This window comes from Plectropomus leopardus, chromosome 20, assembly GCF_026936395.1.
Source record: "Plectropomus leopardus strain MGB_pleo_1.0 chromosome 20, ASM2693639v1, whole genome shotgun sequence".
NCBI lineage: Eukaryota > Metazoa > Chordata > Actinopteri > Perciformes > Serranidae > Plectropomus > Plectropomus leopardus.
The window spans coordinates 7980240-8007150 of record NC_142195.1 but is presented as its reverse complement, the minus strand read 5'-3'; the positions used below and the strand labels follow the sequence as shown (position 1 = coordinate 8007150).

The following is a 26911-nucleotide window of genomic DNA, read 5'->3' as shown; positions in this document are numbered from 1 at the left end:
AAGACGGAGGCAATTAAAGAGGGGACATCCGGTCAAGCTTTTCAAAATAAGCCAGTGACCTCCTTTTACACAAATTTCCAGAATCAGAATCAAAAACACCTTTGATGTCCAAGTAGCTTTTTGTGCACATTAGAAGTGTTTAATTTACTCCTGATGTTTTGACTGCAACTTAAAAATGTATTGTCTTGATGATGATGGTGATCATAATAATAATAATAATAATAATAACAAAAAGTTTTTAGTGGCTAATATTTTGATTTTTTCCTTTCCTTTAAAGACAAAAGAATGATTTTCATAAGTCAGGCTGGATCTTCTTTGTAAAATAAGGTGCCATGTTAACTATGAAATTTTAGTGTTTAGGCCTAATTTTATGTCACGTGTTTCATATCTGGCTTTTAAATATTGTGGTTAATGTATAGGCATGTTTGAAATAAAAGTGTTCACTTTAACACGTCTAAATCCACATTTCATGACAATATTGAACTGAATTAATTGAATTGATTTGATGTTTTATTTCAAATATGTAAACATACCATAACAGGTCAAAGACAGTTATACATATCATGCAGACAAAAAAGAATACTTGGATGCCTTTCTCATCAGTAGTCTTTTGTGTGGTAAATATACCACCTATTATTTCTTATTCCTGAATTTATCCTGTTTCCTCACGTGGAAGCAATAATATTGTAATATTTTTGAGCACCGCAGTGCTAGAAATGTTTTGTGTCTTTAAGCAAGACTTTATTATTTTCACATTTAACCATATAAATAGGGCCATGCACACAGGAGATGACATTCAGCTGTAAGAATGGACACATAATTCAATTCTCTTGTACTTTTTTTTAATATTCTAAAAAAAAAAAAAGAAAAAAGAAAAAAATCGACCTCTTATTTTGAAGGCTAGCACATCCGAGTTCCGGTATTGTTGTGCAGCGAAACTGTCCTCATCCTCATCAGTGAATGATGCTTTTGAAGTAAAGTGGGACGCTTCTTTCTCGCGCACACCATCATGTGGCGCACGAGGAGACTGCAGAGACTGATGGAGTCATTCAGACAATACTAAAATAGAGCTGAATAAAAAATCCTAATTTAACACAATCAGACGCTGATGACCCCTGAGATGAAGTAAAAGCATCTCAGGGTGCAGAAATATATTTCAAAACAATAAAGGTTAAAACAATAGAAGACAGCCATATAGCACATAGTCATCTTCCAACACAAATGTGACAATCCACAATTAAAATGTCACTTTGAGCCTGTTTTCCCGAGCAGTGAATGTCCAGTAAACACTGTGATATGTTGCCATGTGCAACAAAACTGAAATTCGTGATCTCATTACATGCAGATAATTCACATTCTCTTTGTCCAAAGTGCTGTCTTTGTCTGCTCATGATTGGGTGTGAAGTCATTATTCCTCAGCTGAGGCTTTATGGCTGTTAATGTGATGTCATTTCAGTCCCATAAAGACCCACTCGGCTCACACAACAAAACAGTTTGGGGCTTCATTTTGTTTTCTGGATGGAGGAAATTTCCAGTGTTTTGGGATGACATCATAACCATAAAAGCATTAAAATCCACCTGCCTGTTACAAACAAAGCATAGTTAACAGAGCTAAAACATGAAGTGCAAGCCCTTTTTTTAAAGGTATTCCAAAAACATTTTAAATCCAGTTTCAATAGGAATAATTATTATGTATTAGTATATATTTTCTATTATTTTCTATTATATTTTATAGTATATTATCATATTTTTCTGACATGCATTTTCATCATATTACCCAATATCAGTTATAAATTGTGACTATTTATACTAGCCTATATTTACACTGTATTTATAATAACATGTAACACACCATCATACAATGACAAAAAACAATCTAAAACAAAATTTCTCACCAAAAATAAACAAATAAATAAAAATAACTTCAAAGAATAAATTAAAAGCTAAAAAAAATCCCAATTTCCCTGTTTTAAAGGAAAAATTAATTTAGACTGAAGCAGTCATTGTAATTGTAATGAAATGCAATAAATTGAAAATAACATGGTTCCACTAACATGCTATAAAAATTTGAATGATAGCCTTCAGTAATTGCTTTTTGAAATAATATTTCCAAGTAATTTTTAATTTTTACAAGCATGTTTGAAATGATTGTCTTTACAGGTGTATCATATTCCCTACTTATCCCCCATTTATTATAATCCATCTGTATTTAAAATGTATTATTATTATCGAATCTTGTCATTATGCAGCAATGATGGGGTAGTAGCAGTATGAATTGAATTATTATATCAAGTTAGAAAATTTGTGTATCTAAATTAGATCATGAAAAAAATATTTTAAAATTAGGATCAAGTTGTGATGGTAACATTTAGGTGTAATTTGTCGCCGCCATGTGGTCATTTATTGTAAATGCCTCCAGTTATGTTGCATCAACATAAGGGCAATTTGTCAATTCATATTCTTTATTTCGTTATATTTGGTTTCCTATATATGTAAATAATGCAGAGCTATAATATCAAGAGTGTGACAAAGGAGTGAGGAGAACTAGTCTATATTAAATGTGCATTTTTTAAAAAATCAATTGTTTTGAGGACTGAGATGTGAGGCTGTTTAAAACTGACTTGCCTCAGAAGTTGGCAAATGTTTTATATATGTTTTAAGTTGGTTTGTTCTGTATATTCACAGAGGATACAGTTTTGTTTGTTGATATTGAGCTGCTGGTATGTATACGTGCATGTGCTGCAATGTAAATACTTTATGTATTTGTAATACTTAGTTGGATTCCAACAGTATATGTAAGACATTTTCTGTACTGGCTTACACTGATGCAGTTTTTTTTCGAAGTACAATTAAATTAAAACTCACTCCAGCCTCAGGTCTCTATCGGGCTATAACTGATACTGGAGCATGAGACAAGCACAGTTAATTAATGAAAGCACTTGATAACAGTTTAATTTAAGTCCAGTAAATTTCTAAATGTTAAAGGAAAATTGAAATTTTTAATGACACATTTGCATAGAGGCTAAATGTCACTATATTATATATATAAAAAAAAAATCACATTTATGATCAGCCTGTTCAAATAAAATCTATTGCCATAGGGAGCATAGATGTTTTCTCTGCCTCCTATGTTAACATTTATTGTTAGTGGCCTTATAGCCAAATTATGATGCCAGCAAAGTAGGAAGTCAGGTGAAATTGTATAAAGGGCAACAAAATCTAAGAGGCGTTTTTTTGTAGCCCTTAGTATGGTGAAGGTGTGACCGACCCTGCTCTGCCGTACTCTGACTCTGATTGGCTTATCCTGATTTTCCTACCATAACAATAATCATACTCACTTTTTATGCCAAAACCCAATCAACAAAGGCAAGGAGTACTAGTCAGTCAGAAGCAGTGTGTGGCAGGTCACGTCTTCACCATTCTAGGACAAAAAAAAGAAAAGGAAAAAAAAAAGCATGCCCTGAACATAGAGTATGGAAGCCCTAAGTGGCCATAAATTCACAGATATTTTTTTTCACGGTTTTCCCAAGATAACGGGATAATTCTCGAGATCTTGAGATAATGAAACTGTGTTTTCCTGCGATAAAAACATAATTTATTTGAGATCTCGAGATAACAAATTAAATGTGATGGGCGCAAGATTGTTTTGTTATCTTGAGATATATCTAATTAATTATTTTGTTATCTCGGGAAATCACAGTTTCTTTATCTCGACAAAATTATTCAATTCAAATAACTTTATTTATCCCAAAGGGCAGTCTAGTTTCAACAGTCTACACACCATACAAACATTTACAAATTAACAACACACAAGAGTAAGGAGTATGTCAGAGACAATAAATATATAAATAAACACGTTGACTGGTACACTGGTGCCCTCGTGTGGCCCCCACAGTAGTGAAAACACACGGCATGATCCTGTTATCTTGGGAAAAAAGAGGAAAACAAATGTATGAACGTATGGCCATAATAGAGTGATCCAGGGATGATGTGTTTCTGTAGGTTGATGTGAAAGATAACCTCACCCTAAAACTTTGACCAAACCTATCCAAGTAATTTTGCCTAAATTACATTGTGACTGCTTTACAACTATGCTCATGGACCATGTGGTCAGGGTTGCAGTGTACACCGGTTTTAGGGACTACCATGATATGAAAGTTGGTGATTATCATACATGTACTTTTGCTTATCTATATTGTTGAAAAAAACAATTCAACCTGATGCAGAGACTCACTTTTATTTGAGTTTTTTTTTAAAAAGGGAGACATTTCACACATGCCTCAGTTAAAAAAAAAATGCTTCCAAGTATTTTTTTTTTTTTTTTTTTAAGGGGTCATTCTGTCTGATAATAACATTAACTGTGTCGTACTGTGATACCCTGAAACTGCAAAATTTTCTGAGCCGGTTATTGTACTGTGAAAATCTCCTCACAACCCTACATGTTTTTTAACAGTTCTGAAAAGTGACCTTCTGGGGGATAGTCCTGTGTTTTTGAACCAGCTGCCTCCTCAACAAAATTAACTTCAGTGCATTGGTCATGCGATTGCAGCCTGCCCAAATGCATGGCTTATGCATGAGTTACTGGTTCTTGATTTCATGGGATTTGTATGAATTTTTTGTATATTCTTTTTCTTCAGAAAACATAATTGCCTGTATTAATTTAAACGTAATGAATGCACCTCCTGGCCTGTTAGTAGGTGCAGTTTGCCTTGTCTGAATCACAATAATGGTCGTGATAACAACTGATAACTGATCACACACTCATTTTACGGGCTGATATCATACAAAACTGGCCTTTAGAATTGGTTAATAGGACCAATTTGCACATTTCTTTGCTAAACATGAAGGTGCTAAAATTGAAAAATACATATGAAAATGGGTCCGTTGTGCAAATGTGATTACTTTACTAGATCTACATAAAATATGTAGTTTAAACATACAAAACGACACACACAGGCGAGACTCATTAAAGAAACTACTGTAAAATGACATCAGCAAAAGACACAAGAAGATGCATTATGCATAACAAAGCATTAAATGGTTATCATATGAGACGCTGCCTGACCGTCTAAATGTAACTTTTCTCAGTGCCACTGAACAACCGCTGCATACTTGATGGCTCTGGTAGGAGCCCTTTTGCTACAAGTTGATTGGATTTTTCTCCTAATGGGCCCTCTCGGCTCAAGTGTCTTTGGGGGTGTCATGTTCATTAATTGTTTAATAAAGCAGACATTGTGTAAGCCTTTTAGAGAGTAACTGTGGGCTATTCTGCCCTATTAGCCCTTTAAAGATAAGCTTGACTTGTCACTGTTAATTTACAGTTTCAGGGGCAAACTTGTTATTTTTCTAAGACGAAACATTTTGAAGTGGCACAGTCTCACCTGATTAATTAGACGGGGGTCATTTGCATGTGATAATTCAAGAGTAATATTAGAACTCCACATACCAACACAACAATTAAAGTTTAACAGCTTCAAACACAAAAAACAGGTTTTTCTATAAATGGCTTTGAGTCTGTGAATATTCGCACGGAATTATAAGCTCGCTGAGGGCAAGGTCTTTATCAGGACTCGACACATTTCGGAATTTATTTCTTCAGAAATGCGACTGTACAGAAACAAAACAGACCTGGCTTTAGAAAAATAGTGTGCGATCAAAAGCCATGTCTTTATGTGATTATGGAGAAATTTTTATTCACACACTTTATTTTATAGTCTGTCAGGTCAGGAAGCAGGCACAGAGGTGTATCTCTTGTCAGCGTGGCTGCAACAAAACGTGTTTTGAGTGTTTTATATGAGTACACTTGAAAGCTGGTTTATTCAGTTTACCCCAGTGCATTTAGTTTTATTACAGGAGGCATTTTTACACTCTCCATTCTGGTTTACATGAAAGGATCTACTAGTCTTCCTGTCTAATAGTTTAAGAGATTGCGCCGCATCATATTAATCTACGAGGCTCAGAAGCCATCTGCTATTTTTTTTTTTTTTAATATTCATTAATTCAGTGCTAGATGATAGGGCTGCTGCTTTTAAATAAATCATAACCTTGGCAAAACCACAGTCTTGTACTAAATTGAACTGACTGCAAAACACTTTTAAATTATGGTATGTTGCCCTCCCATTGATTTTTTGAGTTATCTCATGTCTCATATTTTTGTATGAATACTTTGAAGTACATGTTTCCTACTTAGTATAAGGTTTGTAGTAGGGGAGACCGAGGTCGGTTGGTCTTTTTTTAAATTTTATTTTTTTAAGCAAGGTAGAAAGCAACTATGTCATTCACTGTGCTCATACTCAGCCACATCCTCTTTACTTTGAAGACCTCACTTTTCCTCACTTTCTATTCACAGTTTTGAAACTACAGCATCTAAACCACCTGTAGCTCATGTTCACCATGCTCTGAGTCATGTTTAGCTAGAGATTTAGACTGCTAAGATGAATTAATAAGTAAATAAAATGCTTTGAATGAACTTACTTTAGGTTATAGCCCACGGGCTCTGCTTTAAGGTATGTTTAGCCTATTAAGAGATTTAGACTGCCAAGCTGAATTAATAAGCCTTGTAAAAAATGCACAAACTTTATATAAGCCTCATTTCACCCCCTAGGCATATTTGCAATGTACACAGTTTAAATATTTAACTTTTAACTCTAAAGTTGGTGTTATATGGGAAAATGCACTCCTTGTACATTTAACACAATTGTGCCTTTTACATTTGGGTAGAGAGGTTATTAGTAAATATAAAAGTGTCCCATCTGACCAGGTTCTCCCCTATGTAATAAGTTTACATTGTAAAAGTTACAGTGTAAAGTACACTCAAACCAGATAGTGCAGACTAAAAAGTGCAGAGTGTCTTTTTTTGTTGGATACTATTCTCTGGCAATGCACAGCTGCAAACATTTTTTGTGAGCAAGAAATTGTGTTAAGAGCTGAGGCGACCAGAAAGATCTTTGAAAATGCAGGCAAAAAGTGAAGTTTGATTTACATGGCAGCTCTGCAAGGCTAACATCTATAATCTAACATACTCTCAATGACAACACTAGCATGTGGATGTATTGCAGGTATTATATTAACCTTGTTCACTGTAACAAATTGCTGTAAAAATAAGGCCAAATTACAGTAACACTATGAATCTTGATGCTTTTTAGAGCCAATATTACACTGTTAACCTCACATTCTGCTATTGAATACTGTAATAAATATAATGGTAATAAATTGTTGAAGTAATTCATGGTATTGACATTGTAAAATAACAATAGGATGCTAGGAACTACAAGTACTTCTGCAGACATTTGCACTGTAACAAATTGCTGTGAAAGATAGGGCTAAATTCTAACAGTAATGTACTTTTTTTTTTCAATTTATAGTAAAACACTTTAAATCTTGATTACACTGTTAACCTCAAATCCTACATTAGAATACTGTAATAAATTTGACAGTAATATACAGTTAGTCATTTATTGGATTAACCCTTTAAAATAATGGTAGGTTGCTGGCAAGTACAGCTGCCAGTTGTTTGCATAGTGCATGCATGGTTTAGCATTTTGACATGCTAGCATTTGCTAATTAGCTTGAATAATATTCAGTATTCAGCTTATTTGGGAAGTTATTGGCCCTTTTTTTCCAGAAATTAAACTGTCTATTTGTCACCAAATTTTAATTTAATAAAAATTGCATCTTAATAGAAACAACTGCATAAACAAAAGTAGGAAATTAATAATAGAGCGGCTGACTAATTAAATATTGTATTTGGACCTAATGAGACTTTTACACAGTTAGAAAATGATACATTAACAGCAACCTTATCCTTTAATCTGTCAGTTTAGGACTTAAAGCTTTTGCCTGCAACAGCTCACAGTGTGAGACAAGTTCGGGTTTCACATGCTCCTTGTTGTTCTTTGAAAGTCCCCTGAGATCTGCAGGTCAACAATGAACATCTGGAGGTTCAAAGCGTTAACAGAGGGTGAGGGCCGTGGAGAAAGAGCTGCAGCAGTGTGAAGAGACAGCAGAGGCTGGTGTTTCAGTGCAGGAGCCAAGTTTGGAAAAGCAGACTAATTGGGTTCGACAGGCATTTGTGTGAGGAGGTGGTACATTCTTGTCTGCGGTTTGATGTCATATAGGTTTAGGACGATCAGACGCAATGATCTGACCGAGGGTGGATGGGAGAAAGAAAGAAAGACAGGCAGCAAGTATCACAGAAGAGATGAGTCTTTAGAGAACAGAGAGGTCAGAAAAGGTTTCATGAGCATGGAGAAAGTGAGAGGAAGGAATCTGGAGGAGAAAATGAGAAGTGAAAAGAAGATACGTGTGTCATTGAGATATGATGAGGTGAGACAAGAGCAGTGCAGCAGGGAGGGGAATGAAACTGGACTGGACTGTGTATAACCTTTAGAAGACAAGTTAATTTACTGAAAACAAAAAATGTGCAATACCTTGTGCTGCATCTGACACCTTTCCCAAGTATTTAAACCCTTTTACGCATAGTAAAATGTTCCAAAAATTGCAAGAAATTAGTAGATTTAGAAAATTATTTTCAAAAAAAGCTAAGGAAAATATCTGAAGAACTGTACATTTATAAATATAATAACTATGTTTTTTTTTTTTTTTTTTACAGAATTATTATAATTTTTAAGCATTTTCTCCCTTGAATTTTCCTTTTTTTTATGTTTATGTGTTGTTTTTTGGGGTTTTTGAAAAAAATTTCAGTTAATGATTTTTTACTAAATTCTTTCTAATTTCTAGGTCATTTTTTGTTAAGTTGCTCATTGCCTTCTTTCCATGTTTTTAAAAGAAAACAACTCAATTTGCCAAAGCTTTAAAGGGATAAAAACTAGAAAATAAAGAACCAAATTTGTTTCTATTTTTTTGACAATTATACCATCATAACAGCATAGATAAATAAACCACCCCAACCAAGGGTATCATGTCTCAGTGACTCACAAGCAGATGGAAACAATTTGAAACAAAGCCAGTGTTTATTTTTTTCTGTCCTTTTTGGTAAGAACTCAGAGTCAAACTCACCACATGAGGGCAGCATTGATTTACACTGCTGCTGCCTCTTTCACAGCCATATTTCATGCACTACATCATCTCAAAAGCAGAAGGTAAAGGAAATAAATCCCAAAAAATTATAAAACACGTAAAAGACCAACAAAAAGTCAGTTAAGCAGAAATCAAGACAAAACTGAAGAACAGAGACAGAGAAAACAATAGTGATACTGACATAATAATAATAATAATAATAATAATAATGGCACAATCAACCCAATATTGTCCTTATCTCAATCAAAGGTGTCTCTGTCTCTTGATCCTGGTAGATTAATATGTAAAACACACTGAATACTGAACACCAAAGAGGTAAATGTTCAATTAAAAGTCAGTGAAACTGGCGTCACAAAACCGCACATCATCATAAGAAGTATATAAAGGCCGGCTAATGCTGCAGTAGTCAGCTCCCAGTCTCTTAAGCATATATACTTGATCGAGTAAGAGACTTAGTTTGCTAAGTTTCCCGCTGAGCTGCTGAGCTTACAAAGATGAATGTCGGGAAATGCGGCTAAATTCTTCCCTAAATCACATTGTAAAATCCACATCAAGTCTATCATAAAATGAAAAGATTGAACCGAGGAAAAAAACCCTACAACTTTAAGATATTTCTCCTCCTCAACTGAACTCGCGTATTTAAAAAGATTAGTTTCAACTTCACTTCAAGGGCCCTGAGTGGTAATATATGCCCATATATGTTTCACAACTCAACTGTTGAGCATTTAAAGTGTTGGAAGTGTTGAAGTAACTTTTATAAATATCTTTTGATCTCCTACGGTTCTCAAATTGTTAACTAAAATCAAACTGACTGGTGTAATTTCTGAGGTGTAGGGTAAATACAGAACAGATAATTAGGCTAATTTTCCCAAATTCATGTCACTCATTAAATCATTCACTATCAGTAAACAACGCAGGAAATTAACAAATAGGCTTTACTGTTTAATTAGATGGTAATTAACTGCTTAACAAAGACTGATGCACTGCCTTAAAGTGATTATTAGTCGTACCAATACTCATTAACTCTATCTTTGATTGGATCATGTAATGATTTCACAGCATGAAAATTATGATAATCTAAATTAATATGTTGTTGCCACTTATTAAACTGAGCTGGCAAATGTGCCAGCACAGTTTTTGGCTCCAGAGACAGCAACAGTGGCCTGTTGGTTGGTCAGTTACTCAGCTGATTGGGCCACCACTTTGGGCTAATGGAAATATCTCAACAACTATAAGAATGATTATCAAAATCATGAAAGTTATAACATTTATTTTCCCAGACAACACTTATCTTGCCCATTACTTCAGTTTATGACCAAATACTTGCAAAACCGGTATTCCATCCTTATACTTAACCCTTTGAAACCTGGAGCGACTTAACTTTTTGTGTGCTGCTTTAATTAAGGTGTACCACAAATAGTTTCCTGAATCAGCTAATGTTACAAGTCGAATATACCAGATAATGACGGCATCCAGTCAAACTGCAGGAAAGAACAATGAAGAGTTAACTTCACGTTACTGAGCACTATTCGCATACAAAAACTATGCTGTAGTCAAAAAAATACAAAATCTAGTACGCGAAATGTGAAAATTATGGATGGAGAGGCAACAACACAACAAACTTGTTTTAACAAATAAATACACATCATTATCATTTTCAATAAACTTCATTATTGCTCTGTTGTTAAAATGTCATTAAATTTGGTAAATTGGCACAGTATGACTTGTTTAGGACTCAAAACACAAAGTTCAGGACTTGAGTGCAAAGACTTACAGTACTTGAGATTTACAAAATAGCAACTTGGTCCCACCTGTGCTACTTAATTAGTAAAAGTTAGCATGCTAACAAGCTAAACTAAAGCCAGGTACCAGGCTGTAAACACGTTTATTTCTGCTGTAAAGTTGGGCATTTAAACATGGGAGTCTATGGGGATTTACTCAGTTTTGGAGCCAGCCTCATGTGGCCGTTAGAGAAACTGCACTTTTTGGCACTTTTGCATTGGCTGCTTTTCTCAGTCTTCGAGGTGGCCGCTTGGCTAAACATCAACATGTTAGCACGCCCAACAGAGCCACCAGTGAGTTTTTTTTTGTAGCGTTATTGATATCTCAATTATAAAATACCAATCCATTCATTCATCCACTTATTCCCTGTCTGCTTGTCCAGGTTAAAGCGACAATGGCAACAACAGAGCAGCCCTGAAAACCCCATTATGTCAGCGACTACATAATAATTGTTTATTCTGGTTCCCATCAACATAATTTATTATGTCTCCATCTCTGCCTCAGAGGGCTCATTTTTCTGCTGCTTTGACAGAAATTCCCATATGCAACGTGTCTCTGTGGGTGTTCAAAACACATGTTTATGGTGGAAACGCCACCAAACATTTGATAAATACATGGCTATTATTACCTTATCAGATTACACTCTCACACGCATTTATGAACAAACTGATAAATGAGGACCAGTGTGAGGGAGCTGCAGCTGGACCCGCAGGTCTTTTTGTATGACTCAACCCTTCACCCCATCAAGCAGAGTGAATTCAGCCACCCGCTGGAAGGACCTTATTTTATCTGCTTGCGTGCGCAATCTGTTGGCCACTTCCCAAAGCTTGTGAGGCGAGTATCAGATTTAAGATTGACCTGTAAATTGAGAGTTTTACTTGGTGCCTCGGCTCCCTGTGCACAACCACACTCCCATACAAAGTCTGTGTTGCTGCAGCCGATGCCCTTAACTGAGGTCAGTCTTGTGATCCTTCTTACTATTCCTTGTGAATAAACCACCTTTTTGTTCAGTCGTTACTTGCATTGCAACCTTATCGTGCTAGAACGGGTGTGTGTGCCTCGGTGACCCTGGGAGCAATGTTTTGAGGAACATGAGCTCCTGTTAGGGACATCTGAGGCAAACTGAGGAGCTTCTAAAGAAAATTGTGCCCAGAATAAACACACCTAGGGACAGAGATCAGTGAACCCTATATCTTGAAAGGACACAAAGGCTAAATCTGCACCACTGTAGACATAAAAATGCAATGTTTTTCTGTATTACCTTTTATCCTTAATTGTGAGTCATGCTCAGATTAAAGTCTCTGTGACCTTGATTATACACTATTTGCTAATGTTACTATCCTAATGTGCCACCCAGGAGTGGGTGGCATAATGTGCATCAGTACAACAGCAGAGTTGACCTTGTACGGTCTTGTATGACTTTACTCAACAATTCTCTTGAAAAGAACAGCATGTAAAGCACAAAATACAATAACTGTCCAATGCATTCAAAACAGAAAAAAGGCAATGACGACAGTCAAACCCTAAGGCTTGTTTTTATTGCAGTTCTTTTGAAGTTTGCCATTGTAACGAGATCAACAAGCATAGTCACAAAAAGACTTCAGCTGGCATCTCTGTTGTTTTCATCTTACGAAACAACAGAGACTTACTTTTTTTGTGGAAAGTTGTGGTTTTGCACAGTGCTTTTTGCGTATGTCCTTCTCCTGTGGTACAAATATCTAAATTACCAAACAATCAGAAAACAATAAAAGTCCCATAAAAGAAAGAAAAATGAATCCTGACACACAATAGATTTGATTCAGACAAGGCTGAACACGCACCATCTGTTTGCTGTCTTCAAGGTAGACTTCATCCAACAGTATCTTGAAAACAAACTAACGACCATGAATTGTCCACTTATAGCCGAGCACTAGGCAAACTAGCTTTTCAAAAAAACAAAAAGCCAACGTGTAAAGCATGGCTTTGATAGTGTTCATTTGCTCTGATGTAAGATACAGCTGTTAGCGTCACTGGATAACTAGCTCACTACTCACAATGGTAACTACTTGGGCCACTGAAGTGCTGTCAGTCATTGACCGCTGAGCCTGACATTGTGATCTAAAAGCCCCCAGGCCTTCCTGGCCACATCCACACCAGGGTGCAGGTTTACAATAGCTCTAATGTATGGAGCCAGATGAAGGACAAAAGACTTCAGTTAATGCCATGCCCCCCACACCAGATCAGGCCTAAAACTCTGAAACTGAAAAAAAAAATACAATCTGAAATCTGAAAAAAAAAGAGATTTAAACGCAAACCCCCCCCCAAATCTAAATCTGAAAATCTAAAACTTGCAAATGAAAAACTAGGACCTCAAATATGAAATGATATAAGTGAAAATTAGAAATACATTTTTTTCAAGAGAATATCAAAAAATAAATCCTCCACACAATTCGCCTCCAGTATCCAGAGCCCATGATGATAATCTCATCCCTCCTCTTTACATCCAGACCCTCAGCACTCTCTTCGTCTCATCTCATCACCTTTACTACCACCACCAGCATCTAGACCCCAGGGTCATGTGTAAATAAATGTTTTTCACTCAGAAAATGTCTCTCCTGATAGAAATAGCATCCACTGCATGTTTGAAACGTAACAATTCTGATATAGTTTCCAAATGAACGTTAGGCTGCCAAATGGTGGAAGCGGTACCCTTTTCAGAAAAGTTTGTTGCAACCATTGTGAAGGTTTTCTATCATCATCGGTAGGCCTAAATATCTGCTCACATCCACTGGGCTGACTACTGATTTTTTTTTATTATTAAAATTCACTGGTAACATTATATTCCGACTTTTTGCAATTGGATAAAAAATTTGCAAAACAGCAAAAACAAACAATATGCATGAATAGGAGGATAAGGAAGCAGGTAATGTTGCTGCCTGAAAGTTTTCTGTGTCATTATAGTTGGATGTTAACAAATGCAGATATTGGATGAAATGGACACTGTTGTAAACTTTTTTTGGAAGTGAGAGAAAGCTCTTGCAAGAGATGGTGTTGAAGACTGGGAAAAATTTCAAGCATTGTTAGCGCCCATGAAAAATAAGCTGAGCATATACAAAGTTGTCATGAATGGTAAGAGTTGGAAATAAGTTTGGCCTCGCATAATGCTGTGTACTCTTCTGAAAGATAAGCTTTATTTTGTGTCTGGTGGTTAAGCTGCAGTAGATTAGTCATACCTGTTTAATTCACAACTGTACACAAGAAAGTGGCAAAAAGAGTTGCACTAGTGTTATTTATTTTGAAGACCTGAAATTGTATTATTTTGAAAAATAGCTATATGCCCTGTCATCACTCTGCTGTATAGAATACCGAGGAAGGTTACTAAAGTTATTATAAAGATCTTTTTGGTGTGTTATTTGTAAATAGATTCGCAAAATGTGTGCATGATAATGAGTCATAGATACTTTGATGCTGTTGGCATTTTGAGCACATAATCTTTGCACTGACCATTTGCTTTATGTGTTAGCCATATTGGCATTTGTTATTCCCGTATTTTGCTTTAAGTTTACAGCACATTGGCCTTTGTGTGTTACTCCTGGTATGGTACGTTGCAAATAGTGGGGCGGCACAATTGTTTTTTTGCCTTGAGCTACACAAGTGCATACACCGCCCCTGAACACACCTTCTCTCCGTCCTTTTCTCAGTCCTAAGTCCTGACAATTGTGTGACTGTAGAAGGTAAATTGAGCAGTTTGTGGGTTGAGTTCAGTTTGCAGGCCTGATTAACACTGTCACTAACACCAACAAAGTCGTCGTCCTTTGGGAAACTTTTAAGTGGTCATTGTCTGATAATTAGACATTGCTCAACCTTAGCAGTGACTGAGCATTAGTTTCTAGGGCAAGGTGCACATCATAAACAACATTAGTTAGTAATGTTAAAGGTTCTGCAAAAAAAAGGGGAAAAAAAAAGAAAACGGAAAACAAAAAGTCCTGGTCACAACTAATTACTGTGTAGCATCTGTGTAAAAGACACACACTTTGAAAATATAATATATAATAATACAGAATGGACTTTTTGCCTCGGACATGTAGCTTCAGCGTTGTATAATTTATTTAGTTAATGTAGATTGTATACAAAGATGGACAACATGACAGTTCCCTCAAAGTGTAACTTTATAATTACAATCACCCCCTGGTGTCTTTCTGCAGCATAGGTCTTAAAGCCCACCCTTCCATGTTAGTGCATGGTCATGGGCCCAATTTAAAACTAAAAGTACACTCCAAAGATGGTTTCTGTCACTGAAGGAAGTTCTCATCACCCTGGTGTTTGATAAAGTGTTTGTTTTTATGATAAGTTCGGTTTATAGTGAGTTATACAAAAAGGGGATTTTTCGCCATGATTGACAGCTGTGAAAGCCAATCCATGTGCTTGCATTTAATGGAGCTGCTTATGATTAGTCGGACAGGTGTTTTTGGGGGGAGCTCCCAAAGATATCGCTACTGCACAGAATCTAGCTCTCAATGATGTCACCATGGCAAAATGGCAGCGCCCGTATCTTGGATATTTTAACCTCACCTACACATAGCTGGGATAAGTGGGGGTGTGTCGTCCATCTTTATATACAGTCTTTGGTCGTAAAGTGTACTGTATATTTACAAGATTCTCTTTTTCGAGTTAGTTGAACACATTAAAATTTAGGCAAATGGCGACTGCATTTTCAATCAACTTACAAAGCTAAATTAGGCTTAATTAGCTAGCTAAAGCTGATAAAATAGATGATTGCTGGCTAGAATTAAGATGGCTTTTTTGTTTTAAGTATGTTGAAATTTAACAAAAGCAAAGCATATACATGTGCAACCACTGGAAATTTTGATTTCGATATTGGTATGACCATTTACAGGGTCTACAACCCTCACGTACAGTGCAAACAAAACAGTACAAATGAGCTGACACTATTTTGATTGAATGGTTTGTATATTTCATTATGCAGTGGAAAGGTACTAGAATGAATAGCTTCCAAATGGCCTTCCTCTCTCCAACTCTGCCATGTCTCGACATGCCACTCTCTCCAGCTCCTTGGGCACGCCAGGCAAATAAAGAAAAGATACACACGAGGTGAATAAAAAGGGTAATACCCACTTCAAACGCCACTTCCCACTAATCCCTACATGCGCTCAACCTTCACACAGTGAAAGTATACCGCTGACACTTGGACACTGACACTACCCACTCAGCTTTCCGGAACAGACTTCACTATGGAGGAGTAGCAAGAGACTAGAAATGAGATTATTCACTCAGGGTGAAAAAAAAAGGAGACAAGACACTGCATCTGTCCGCACTTCAGCCAAGCATATGTCCTTCTCCACGGATACAAGAGCTTTAAAAAAACAGATTCCTGTCCAATCAGGTGTCACTGTTGCCTGCTGACCTAAACAACTGAATACAGCCTACAAAGGATCCACTCGCTCATCCCCTGCTGTGTATGATGCACAGTGTGATTCCACACATGGCTGTAACTGTCCTTATCATTTCTCCATGTGGCTGTTGTCAGGTAAATACCTGCAAAATCATTTGATCGGATCAAAACAGCAGCTTTGTTTTAAGCTTGATGAACATGTAGTTTTTGACACCATTAACGAGTTCTGAAAGGGTTTTTAATTTTCGTGGATCTGTCAGAATGATGAGGCAAAGTGTTTGGCACATTGTTCAGTGTGTCGATGAAAACTAAAAAGAACTTAATGAGTGAAGAGATGTCACTCCAGAACTTGGTAATTGTTTTGTAGTGTGAGAAACTGATAAAGCAAATGATAATGAGTTGTGATAGGAGGTGTTGAAACCAATTTTAAATGTGTACATAGCACTGGCAGGTATGCTCTGTAGCTGATAATTGATTCTTAAAAAGGTATGACTTTGCAAACACTTCTCTGTGGATCCCTTTGAAAATGTATTTACTTTGAGAACAGTGTCTTCTCAACCCTGCTGGACCCACCAGTGGATTTATTAACTTTATGAGTCACTCATGGAGACCTGTGGAAGATCCAAGTTTGGTTTAATATCTGGTCATATAATTTGTCTTAAAGCTTTAGATTTCACTCAACCGATTAATTATTTCTCGACTGACTTAATCATAAGTAAAGTGGTGTATAAATAAAGGCATTTGTGGGGTAAGTGAATGTTTAATTTTGTAGACTAGTGTGTCTTTAGAAGAAGCTCCTCCACCATAAAGGCCTTTGCACGCTGAGTGTTATATATGCATTTTTTTTAATCCCTTATCCAAAAAAGCAAAACAAAACAAAAAAGCATTACACATTTAAACCTTGCACACTAAGTCTGATGTGTTTTACTGTTCTGTTTTTATTGCAATTCATTGTTAATGTCCCAATGTAAAATTTTCGTCACTGTTTCTTGGTTTAAAAAAATGAATTAAAAGCTTTTGACAGATGTGAAAAACGCAGAAAGTCTAACCTGTTCCGAAAACTTGACGACTTGACCAATGTGTGGTATTTTTAGACGTGCGACAATTTTGAATGAAAAAAAAACAGACTTAGTGTGCAAAGGCCTTTAGAGCCAATTTAAAGTTTCCGCATTCACATGTTAACGAGGATCTGCTTTGGTGCTAAACATTAGCATTCATTTAGGGTCGTGTTTATGGTTGATATAAATCCAATAGCACCTCTCCTTTTAGCTCTATCTTGGTCTCCACCCAGCCAACAAAGAAAAAGTATCTGTCTCTTTCTGCTAAATGTTTATTTTTTATCACCCACTGGTGCTCAGCAGGTACTGTTTAAAGCTTAAAGCTTTTCTGCAGAAAACAACAGAAACAACATCTGCTGGTGAGAGTGAACCCAAAAAGTGGTCATAGTGGCCATAAAACCCAAACAATTAGCTTGAAAGACAGAAATGCTCCATAGAGCTGCAGGAAACTGCAGTCGAGTGAGAATTAACAATGGATTCTTCACCATTAGCAACCCCCTCCGCATGACACATAATCATTTGATATACTGTTATTATAAAATATTGACAAGCAGCTTTAACTTACTGAAATGACAGTTCCCTTTAAACTTCTCAAAGAAAATCTTGACTTTAGTCAGACTAAAATTCTCATGAATTTGAACGATTAAAGTTAATAGCAGCCTCACAATTATCATAAATAAAGCAGATGGAGAATTATTCCTTTCATCTGCTAATACTGAATGACAAGTACACTCTGTGGACTTGGAGTATTCAGTATGTTCCAAATGAAATAAATAAGACTACGCACAAAAAGTTCTCAATCACAGGGAAGCACTTGTACAAAAACCACCTATTAGTTGTGTAAAAGACATAATGAACCAGTTTGGCTTTTGTCTTTTCAAAGCTCAGACCTTCACAGCTCTGCATGGGCTGTCTTTCTGAGAAGCGGAGTTATTGAGGCTATACAAGTTCCCCTGACAGCAATAGTCCAGCTAATAAATGCTAGATAACGTAAACTGCACTTACCTGTCGAGGAGAAAAACAACTCTGCTTCAGTTTCCATTCCCTCTGACTCTCTCAGGTTTCTTTCTCTCTAAAAACAACTTCCAAAAGTGTATTGTTGTTTATGACCCGAGTCTATCATTGACAATTTGCAAGGCATATACTCGGGGACTCAAAACTGAATGCTACTCCATCATATTTTGCATCACAGACATGTCCTTGGGATGGTTTTTAGGAGTCTTTCTCAGGGTGGGAATTTTACGACTCAGAAAAATACACACTGAGCTTAATATATAAATCACACCATTTCTTTTACTGCAGAAGCAGCCCAAGTGAAAACTGTCCAGAAAGGCCCATGAATTTTTTTTTGAGTGCTGAAAAATGGCATTTCTTTCATCGTCATTGTTTAGTCAGAGCCAAATATATCTGCATTGTTGGATATCACTTGAGGAAAGAAAGTATTTCAGTGACGTAACCCTCAAAAAGATTATAACGAGGGCAAATTCCAGTCATGGTGCAGCCTGCAGTATTGCACTGAGTCAGCTCTCCTCAGGGTGTCTAATGACCTGCTGATGTCTGTCGATTCTGATAATTGTCCCATTTTATTGTATTTGACCTCTCTTGCTGCTTTTGACACATTGCAATGCCACAAGCGTATGTCATGATTTGCCTTCTGTTTATGAGACAGATACATTTCTGTTAGAACTCTTCTCATTCCTCCATGTCGCAGCGCACAACACAACACTCCTTATCATCATTTCACTGACAACACACAGCTGTGGGCTTATTCCAAACAGAATAATACTTTGGAGAATATATTCGGCTCTGAATGCCAAAAAGTTTTCATGGCCAAATGAGCGACTGTTTGTGGCCCTCAAGACTCCACTATACTGCTGTGCCTCTGTTCTAAAATGTACAGCAGATTGTCAGCATTTGACAAAAAGTGAACACAACTGTACATAGTAGTTTCTATTGCAGATATATTGCGAAAATAAAAATATTTTCTCTTGGTTTGAGGTCTGGAGATACTTCTAAAAACTGTGATGTTATCTGCTCACACTTGTAGTGCTATGTATCAGAGTGCTGTGAGTGTAATACCAACACGTTCTCATTCCAAGTCGTCACATGTTGTAACTTTGCAGTGGACTTCGGCATCTATTTATTATGCTCTTAATATCTTGCTGTGTCTGGTATTTATGTTCCTTGATGCCGCTACTGTGATGTCAACAAAAGCACATGGCAACCAATGTAGGGATGTCAACAAAAGCACATGGTAACCAATGCGGAGACATCAACAAAAGCACATGTTGGCATGGACAGTCAGGATTAGGGGAAGAGGGCACTTGGCGAGGTGTAGAAAAAACCCCATCAACTTCAGACAGGAAGCAAACAATACACTCCCACAGGAAAGTCAGGGGTTTATTGGACCAACTCATCAACCCTCCCACCTGCCCTATGGGCGCCCTCATGCTCCTTATGTCGTTACCGACAGCTTTTCAACCTGACACTGTCCTCGCCTGTATTACGTGGACATGACGGGTTCCATGCGCCTATCATGCTGCCGTGCCAGGTGCCATCCACCAGCGTATAATGATAAAGCAAAACACTATAATACTGACACAAATATAAACTAAATCCAAACTAAACCATTTAAAGTAATGAAAACTAAATTGAAACAAACAAGGCCATTCTGGAAAAACTAGAATTAAAAACAAAATACATTAAAAACTAATGAGAAATATCAAACTATAGTAACTCTGGTTTACATCTTGCACTGTCAAGAGCCTCACATGCATGAGTAGATGCACGCTTCCTTTTGCACTGTAATACGGTTGGAAGGTGTAGTACGGTTGAAAGACAAAAAATTCCTACATGAAACTGCTCACAGCAAGGGCCGTGTGTTATCTTTTATTTTATAATTTTGGGACTGAACTGTCTTTTTAGGATCTTTTTTCTTGCTTTTAGCTCACTTTCTACCGCCATTCCCTTTAGAACTTATTCAATGTTTTCTTCCCATGTTTTTTCATGTTTATGGTATATTTTAAGACATATTTTACTAAATGCTGCATCTTGTCAAAATATCAAATATAGAATATCATGCTAAAACACATCGAAATTCAGAGAGAGAGATGACAGAGCTATTCATTTTGTAGCACTGGCACCCCAAGTAAAGGGTGGTAGGTGTAATTTGGCAGCAGAAAACTTGGACAGGGATGATGAGAAACACAACAGCTGCAGGCAGTATCCCCAGCAAAAAAAAAAAAAGAAAAAAGTTTTTTATTAACAAAAATGAAACAGAACCAGATGCCTGAAAAAGCCAGGGAACTTCAACAAAAACAAGTTAAAAGTGAAATGAAAATCAGTCACATTCCTTCCTGCATGCCTCTTTCTGATCACAGACTGGCATTTAACCATAATGGCCTCATCTCAAATGGGTCATACCATCTGCTCAGGTAAACAAGGGGTGACCTAAAAACAGGTGTAACCTTTCTCAGAATGACCAAAATCACAAATCAGTAATTTAAGTGACTGATGAAATCTAAATTTAGCTTATAAACACAAACAAATTCATCAGAGCGCAAAAACTTCAAAAGAAAGTTCTCTAAATGCAAAACTTTTTCTCCATGATTTGGCAGTGTCCAGTCCCTTACTTAAAGGACATAAAGACACACACCTGTGTATTTTAAAATATAAAAACTTCAACAGAAAGGGCCGACTAAAAAAGTTGTGTTGTCTCTGTGATCTCCAAGACGTCAAGTGGCTATCACGCGAAAGAATCTCTCCCAAGTACAATTATATTTGCACGACTGCTTTTACAGAAGAGGGGAAAAAAAGCTCTCTCTCCGTGACATCCATGATATCGTTTATATTTAGTGAAGTAACCCCACTGAGCTAAAAATGACTTCCATTTAAACTGATGAAAAATAAATGAGAAAATATGTGATAAGAGACAAAGAGCGGTGATAAATCTGCAACACAGACGTAAACAGCAGGGACAGCGTCTAGACCTTTGCTTTATCATCTACCTGTCTGTATTAGGGGGCAATTATTACACATCAGTCAGCTTGATCTTTCGTATTCAAACAATATTTAAAATTACGTCTATTTTTCCAGTGAGCTCAAGCCAAGGATAATACAAAAACATGCCAGAATCCCAACTTGACAGCTCTCTTAGAGAACTTTGGGACCTAAAAGTGTCCCAGGCCAGAACAGGTAGGGATATAATACATGTAGTAAAGGCTTTTACTGTGTATCATTCATTTAATCTGCAGTTCCTCTTATGGCCACTTGAGGCTGGCTTCAAAACTGAGTCAATCTCCACAGACCCCCACGTTAAAATGCCCAACTTTACAGATGAAATAAACAACTGTTTTGGTCTCGATAGCTTATTTCAACATTCATGACAACTGGGTGGCTGTGCTGTGCTAAGACAAGTAAGTGACTAACAAGTGAACATAGTGGAAAGCTAAACAGACATAAGTCCATAAGACGTTGGTGGAGACCAAAACACAGCTAAAAGGAAAGTGAATATTTTACTAACATTCATCATCTGGCCAAAAAGGTGAATCTAAATGGCTAATAATGTGTTTACTGAATGTGTAAATAGGCTAGTGTATGCTAACAATAATTGTCATGTCAATTTAAAAGGTGACGGTATGTCAGTGTTGTGTTTACAGCTTGTTGCGCTGGCTCAAAATGCCCCAGAAAAATCAATTCATGCAAGTTTAAGTGCACAAGCTGAGCCAACAAGACAAATTATTTGTCAGCTTTCCCATCAATCATCCACAAGTGCTTTGGGCAGCTTTGTTTTTTATTTAATCTTTCCCTGTGGAGTCATTTTGGTGCCATATGCAACTGGTTTACCACAAAAGGTTTTGCGTTTGCTTTCACTTTTTTAATCTAAATCCTCTTTCATCTGCCAATTCTTTTTAACATATTCCCTCTCCACTGAAGACACACTCATCAGCTTTCATCAACAACATGGCTTTCATAGTTCATTTGAGCTCTGCTAAAGCTGAACAATTCCCAACAGGAGCCACAGTACGTTCGCTTTCGATGGGAAATGCAACAGGACTCGAGGCACGAGGTGTGGTTGTGAATGAGGTTACAATTATTTCATCATGCAAAAGCCTTTTCTCTATAGTTTCAACTTGAATGATTCCACATGTTGCAATGCAGGGAGCAGATCTGTTCTCTCACTGCGTGACTCTTCCATTAACACAATCATTTATGGACTAATACACAAAATTATTATATTTAATCAGCATTCATGCTTTTGGCAGTTGTGTCACTTCGCTTAAAGAGCACATGTATATTAACAGTTTGGCACTGACTTTGCACAGCAGATGATTATTAAACGTGGGTGTTTGCTGTGGCATACGTTGACAACAGATGCTCAGTATAACAGAAAATGAAGCATACTGTAGTATTTTTAGAGTGATGACAATAAAACAATTACATGTGGCAGAAAAAGCGCTGCAAGAACCAGAAATATACCTGACAGCAGGCTTAAAATATATGTGCATACCTATATACCAACTGCCACTGCATTTGTTCCCATATGTTCACATGATTTCAAAGATGGGACACATATACTGCACAACAGGAGTGCAGCCAGACATTATAAACATTCAGGGTTCAGCCCAAGGGGGGCCCCGGGGGACTGCTCATCTGACAAATCTGCTAGATTTGAATCCATGCTGCAATAATCTGGACTACTTTAACTGCAAATCAAGGATGGCCAACAATGCCAAGTAAATGTGTTCATCAGCACGAGTTGAATATTGGGCCAACAGGAGAACATTTACACCATTAGGCTATGTTAGATTTCTTCAGGGAATAGCATAGATTCAAGGCTTTTTACAAAACACCTCAGGGCACTCAGCCCCAGAGGCCACCCTCCTGCTCCGCCCCTGCTGCACAAATCCCTCTGCAGTTATTTATGCCGTTTTTTTGAACCTGTGGTCTCTGACATATTCAAGAATCACCTGACATTTGTTTTTCCTGTTGTTATGAGCCTGTTGAAACTATTCTCCGTACTTGCTCACGCTCACATTTACAGACACTGTGTGATTGCTCGATACCAAAGCAAATAAAAGGGATGAGGAAGACAGCAGCTCCTGGATTCTATTTTTCTGACAGGGCATGGCAGGGTTTTGGATGGAGGAGATATTTTGGCGGCACAAACGTATTTTGTTTCCTCTCCTGAACTCATTTGATGACTAGCTGTGAGGTGGGATGAGAGGCGCAGTGGGGGGTGTGTGTCAGCAACTATCTTTGATGTTAAGGATTTGCACTTGTGTTGCCTGCTCAGACCATTTGAGGCATCTGCATTCTTTGCTATTTTTTTTGTGGATTGACTTGCTTTTTGGGGATTTTAAAACAGTGATGTGTTCTCTTCAGGAAGGTGCCATGTTTTTCATTCCTGTTATCTATCCTCCACACATGATTACCGTGTGAATGGCATCCAACATACTGTACGACTGTCAGCACACATCTTAACACACAAGGAGGGGGATGTGAAGGTAGACGTATCCTAGAGATGATAAGTGTTGAAGAGGTCATTTTACCTGGTTCTTTGAAGACATTAGTGTGAAGCTTGGGCTCTTCAAAATAGCGGCCGGCTTAGGCTGCATTCACATGGATTCTGGCAGTCAGACAGCACCTTCTGGGTGGCACAAGCTGTCTGATGAAATTGCGAGACGGCAAAAGGAAAAATGCATGAAGATATACAAAGGAATATAATAAAATAAAAATATTTATCTCATCCTAATGTCTGTGTATGGAAAGCGTGCAAGGCAATTATTTTACTTATTTAATGTGCATGCTACAGCCTTCAGTAGGCTGCACAAAGTTAATCCTTTGATACCTGAGAAAATTGGCACGATTTCCTCAGAAAAAACACAGAGAGAAGTTCCAAGTTATGAGAAAATACCTGATATTTGGCCAAAAAAAGGTTTCCAAAAAAGAAGCTACCAAAACAAAAAAACAACATTATCCGACTTTAATAATACACACTTGATGTGCTGTTTAAAAATCGAGCTTTAAAAATAAAATTATACATTATTTTATTTTCCATTTTCATTGAGTTAATTTTCAAACCAACATCAGTCCTAATCATAACTATCATTTTATTATATTCATGAATTTTTCAGAATTTTAACCCTTTAAATGCCAGTTTTTTGACATGATGTCACTTTGTTTTTTAGATGAAACAGTAAGGAATGATTTTCAGTATATGACATGCTAAGGAGATTTTTTTAAAATATTTTTTTAGGTTTTTTGATTATCACAGCCTGGGATATGTCAATGATTTTCAGAAATTTTGATTGTGAGAGTGCACCTAGTGGAAGTAGCATGTAGTTTCTCCAAACGCCAAATATGGTTAAAATAAATAAATAAATAAACATCAGGTGGAAAATAGCAAAAATGACAAATTCCAAGGTAAAATCCCTGAATGACACACATAAATAATACAGTGCATGTTGTTATGCTTTGATATTTGTGAGATCAAAAATTGCAGTTTGGATGGGTTTCAATGGCACATTTTTTGCACAGTATGAATATAAATATGGTTTTCTGGATTTATATGGTATTAACTTCTAATGATTTCTCCATCTCTCTTTTTAAAAACTAACTTTCACAACCTTTCCTTGTCACCTTTTCCTAACAGCTCTCAACTTGTCGGACATCTATCACCAAGTTTTAGCCATATTTTCAAAAGAAATCAAACCCATCTGTTCGGGGTTCAAGGATTTAAATCCATGTTGAAGGCGTCTGTTACACAAAACAAGGAAAATGATGTTTCTCCAGGTTTCATAGGGTTAACAGCTAGCCAGACAGTTCACTAAGCTAATATAGCACTATACATTTTCCATATCACCTACCTGATTTTCTGCCCAGCTCTGCTGACTTCCTGCCACATGTCAGCTTTTCTTTTAATCTCTCAGTAGGATTTCAAGCTCTGATCATATAATTCCAGCTGTTGTCGCAGAAAAATCCTTAGTTTCTCATTGTACAGACCAGCCAAGTTTCCTCCTTGTGTGAGGGATTGGAAATGACGTCACTGTGACAGTCCTCCTCCTTTAGCAGGGCCTGCTGTGGTTGTTTCTCCTGGTCTGCTTGTCCCTCTGCTGTGAGCAGGTCCTGGTAGGCGGAGCTAATTAGTGCAACTGGGAACACCAGTCTCTCAGTCTCTTTAACACCTGGCGGATTCAGTCAGCTCCCTCTCTTTCTTCATTCGGCACCATGTTCTTATTTGATCGGCTTCGTCCCTGTTAATAATTTGAGTTTTACAGTCTACACACACGTCATGACAATGCCTTGGAAATGATCTTTTGTTGATGAAAACATTTTCACACCTTTAAGTTCTTTTGCCATGGCTCATGAGTCGGGTCATGACAAACAGTTTTGGGGGGAGATGGGGGATTTGAACGCGGGACTTCTTACAGTATTACTATTACAAATACCATTACCTGTTTTCTAATTTTACCGTCCTGCTGTTGTCCACTTAAATGATTTCCTTTTCACCATCTACTGTCTGCATCCATCCATGTAACTGCAGCGTAAGTATTGCATACAATGGCTGTAGAGGCTCCAAGTACGCTCATTGTCAGAAGCTGAATGCCCCCTACACTCCACATGGACTGTCTTTATAATGAAGCTAGTTATAAAACTTGACCAAGTAATAAACATGCAAAAAAAGCATATGCATCAGACTTCAAGGAAGTGCGCCATTCTTTGACAGCCGACCTTCACAATGGCCAAACAGTGGAATTACAATTTCTGAATCTGTCACATAATACCATTGGGCCCATTTTCCAAAGACTTACACTGCGAAATAAACATCTGTCAATCAGTGAGTACATTTTTTTTGTGTCTTAACCCTGCAAAATCATGTGTCACTATTGGGATATAATCCAATTTGTCCGATTACAGTTGAAAAGTCTCGAAGTTTCAGTCATTTTATCCCCATTCAGGTAACAATCTTGTCCATCTTTGTAATTTTACATCTGGCATTTGAACTTTTTTGGCTTCTTGCACCACTAAGCACCTTTCAAAGGATTGAAGAGGGTACTGCTTCTAACGCTGTGTGCAGTTATCTTTATATGTGCAAAGCATGAAACCTAAATGTAGAAGGTCACACATTTAAGTTTACAGGTACAAATCTAAATGTACAAGCAAAAGTAATACTCTAAGATTACAGATCGATAATTGTGTTAGAGATTAGCTTTTTGAATGACATAAGATTTTGTAAAATAACAGCTTCATTGGCTAGCTGGCAAAAGCCGATAAAATCTGCCATCAACAGTTTCAAACAGCAAAACTGGTCGTCATCACTTGTGGTTGTAATCGTAACGGAGACATCATAAAAAGTCAGTTGGAGACTACTCAAACTGACTCAGATACATAGAAAATATTGAGTAATTAATGTAATTTTTTTTTTTTTACCATATTTTATTTCTCCTAATTCTTATTAAACTATGTGTCATCTTCATATTGGAAGTGCCAAAGTCATCCCCAATAAAAATGAGACCTTTATAAAAACCTACACATTTGTTGTTAGCGCCGTGCAAACCAGGAATCTCCCACCGTCAACAGAGACGCTACAATTCACAACAAAAACGCTTTTGTTTCCATCATTCCTCTGCATTTTGTT

At 37.0% G+C, this 26911-nt stretch overlaps 1 long non-coding RNA gene across 1 annotated transcript; it reads right to left on the bottom strand.

Moving 5' to 3' along the window:
• Nucleotides 1–15769: 15769 nt before the first annotated feature.
• LOC148186165 (uncharacterized) lies at nt 15770–25410 on the bottom strand. The gene is made up of 3 exons (XR_015775261.1): nt 25140–25410; nt 23823–23938; nt 15770–15872 (listed from the first exon to the last, which is right to left on the bottom strand). It is a non-coding gene; the product is annotated as an uncharacterized LOC148186165 (long non-coding RNA).
• Between the last annotated feature and the right edge of the window lie 1501 nt (nt 25411–26911).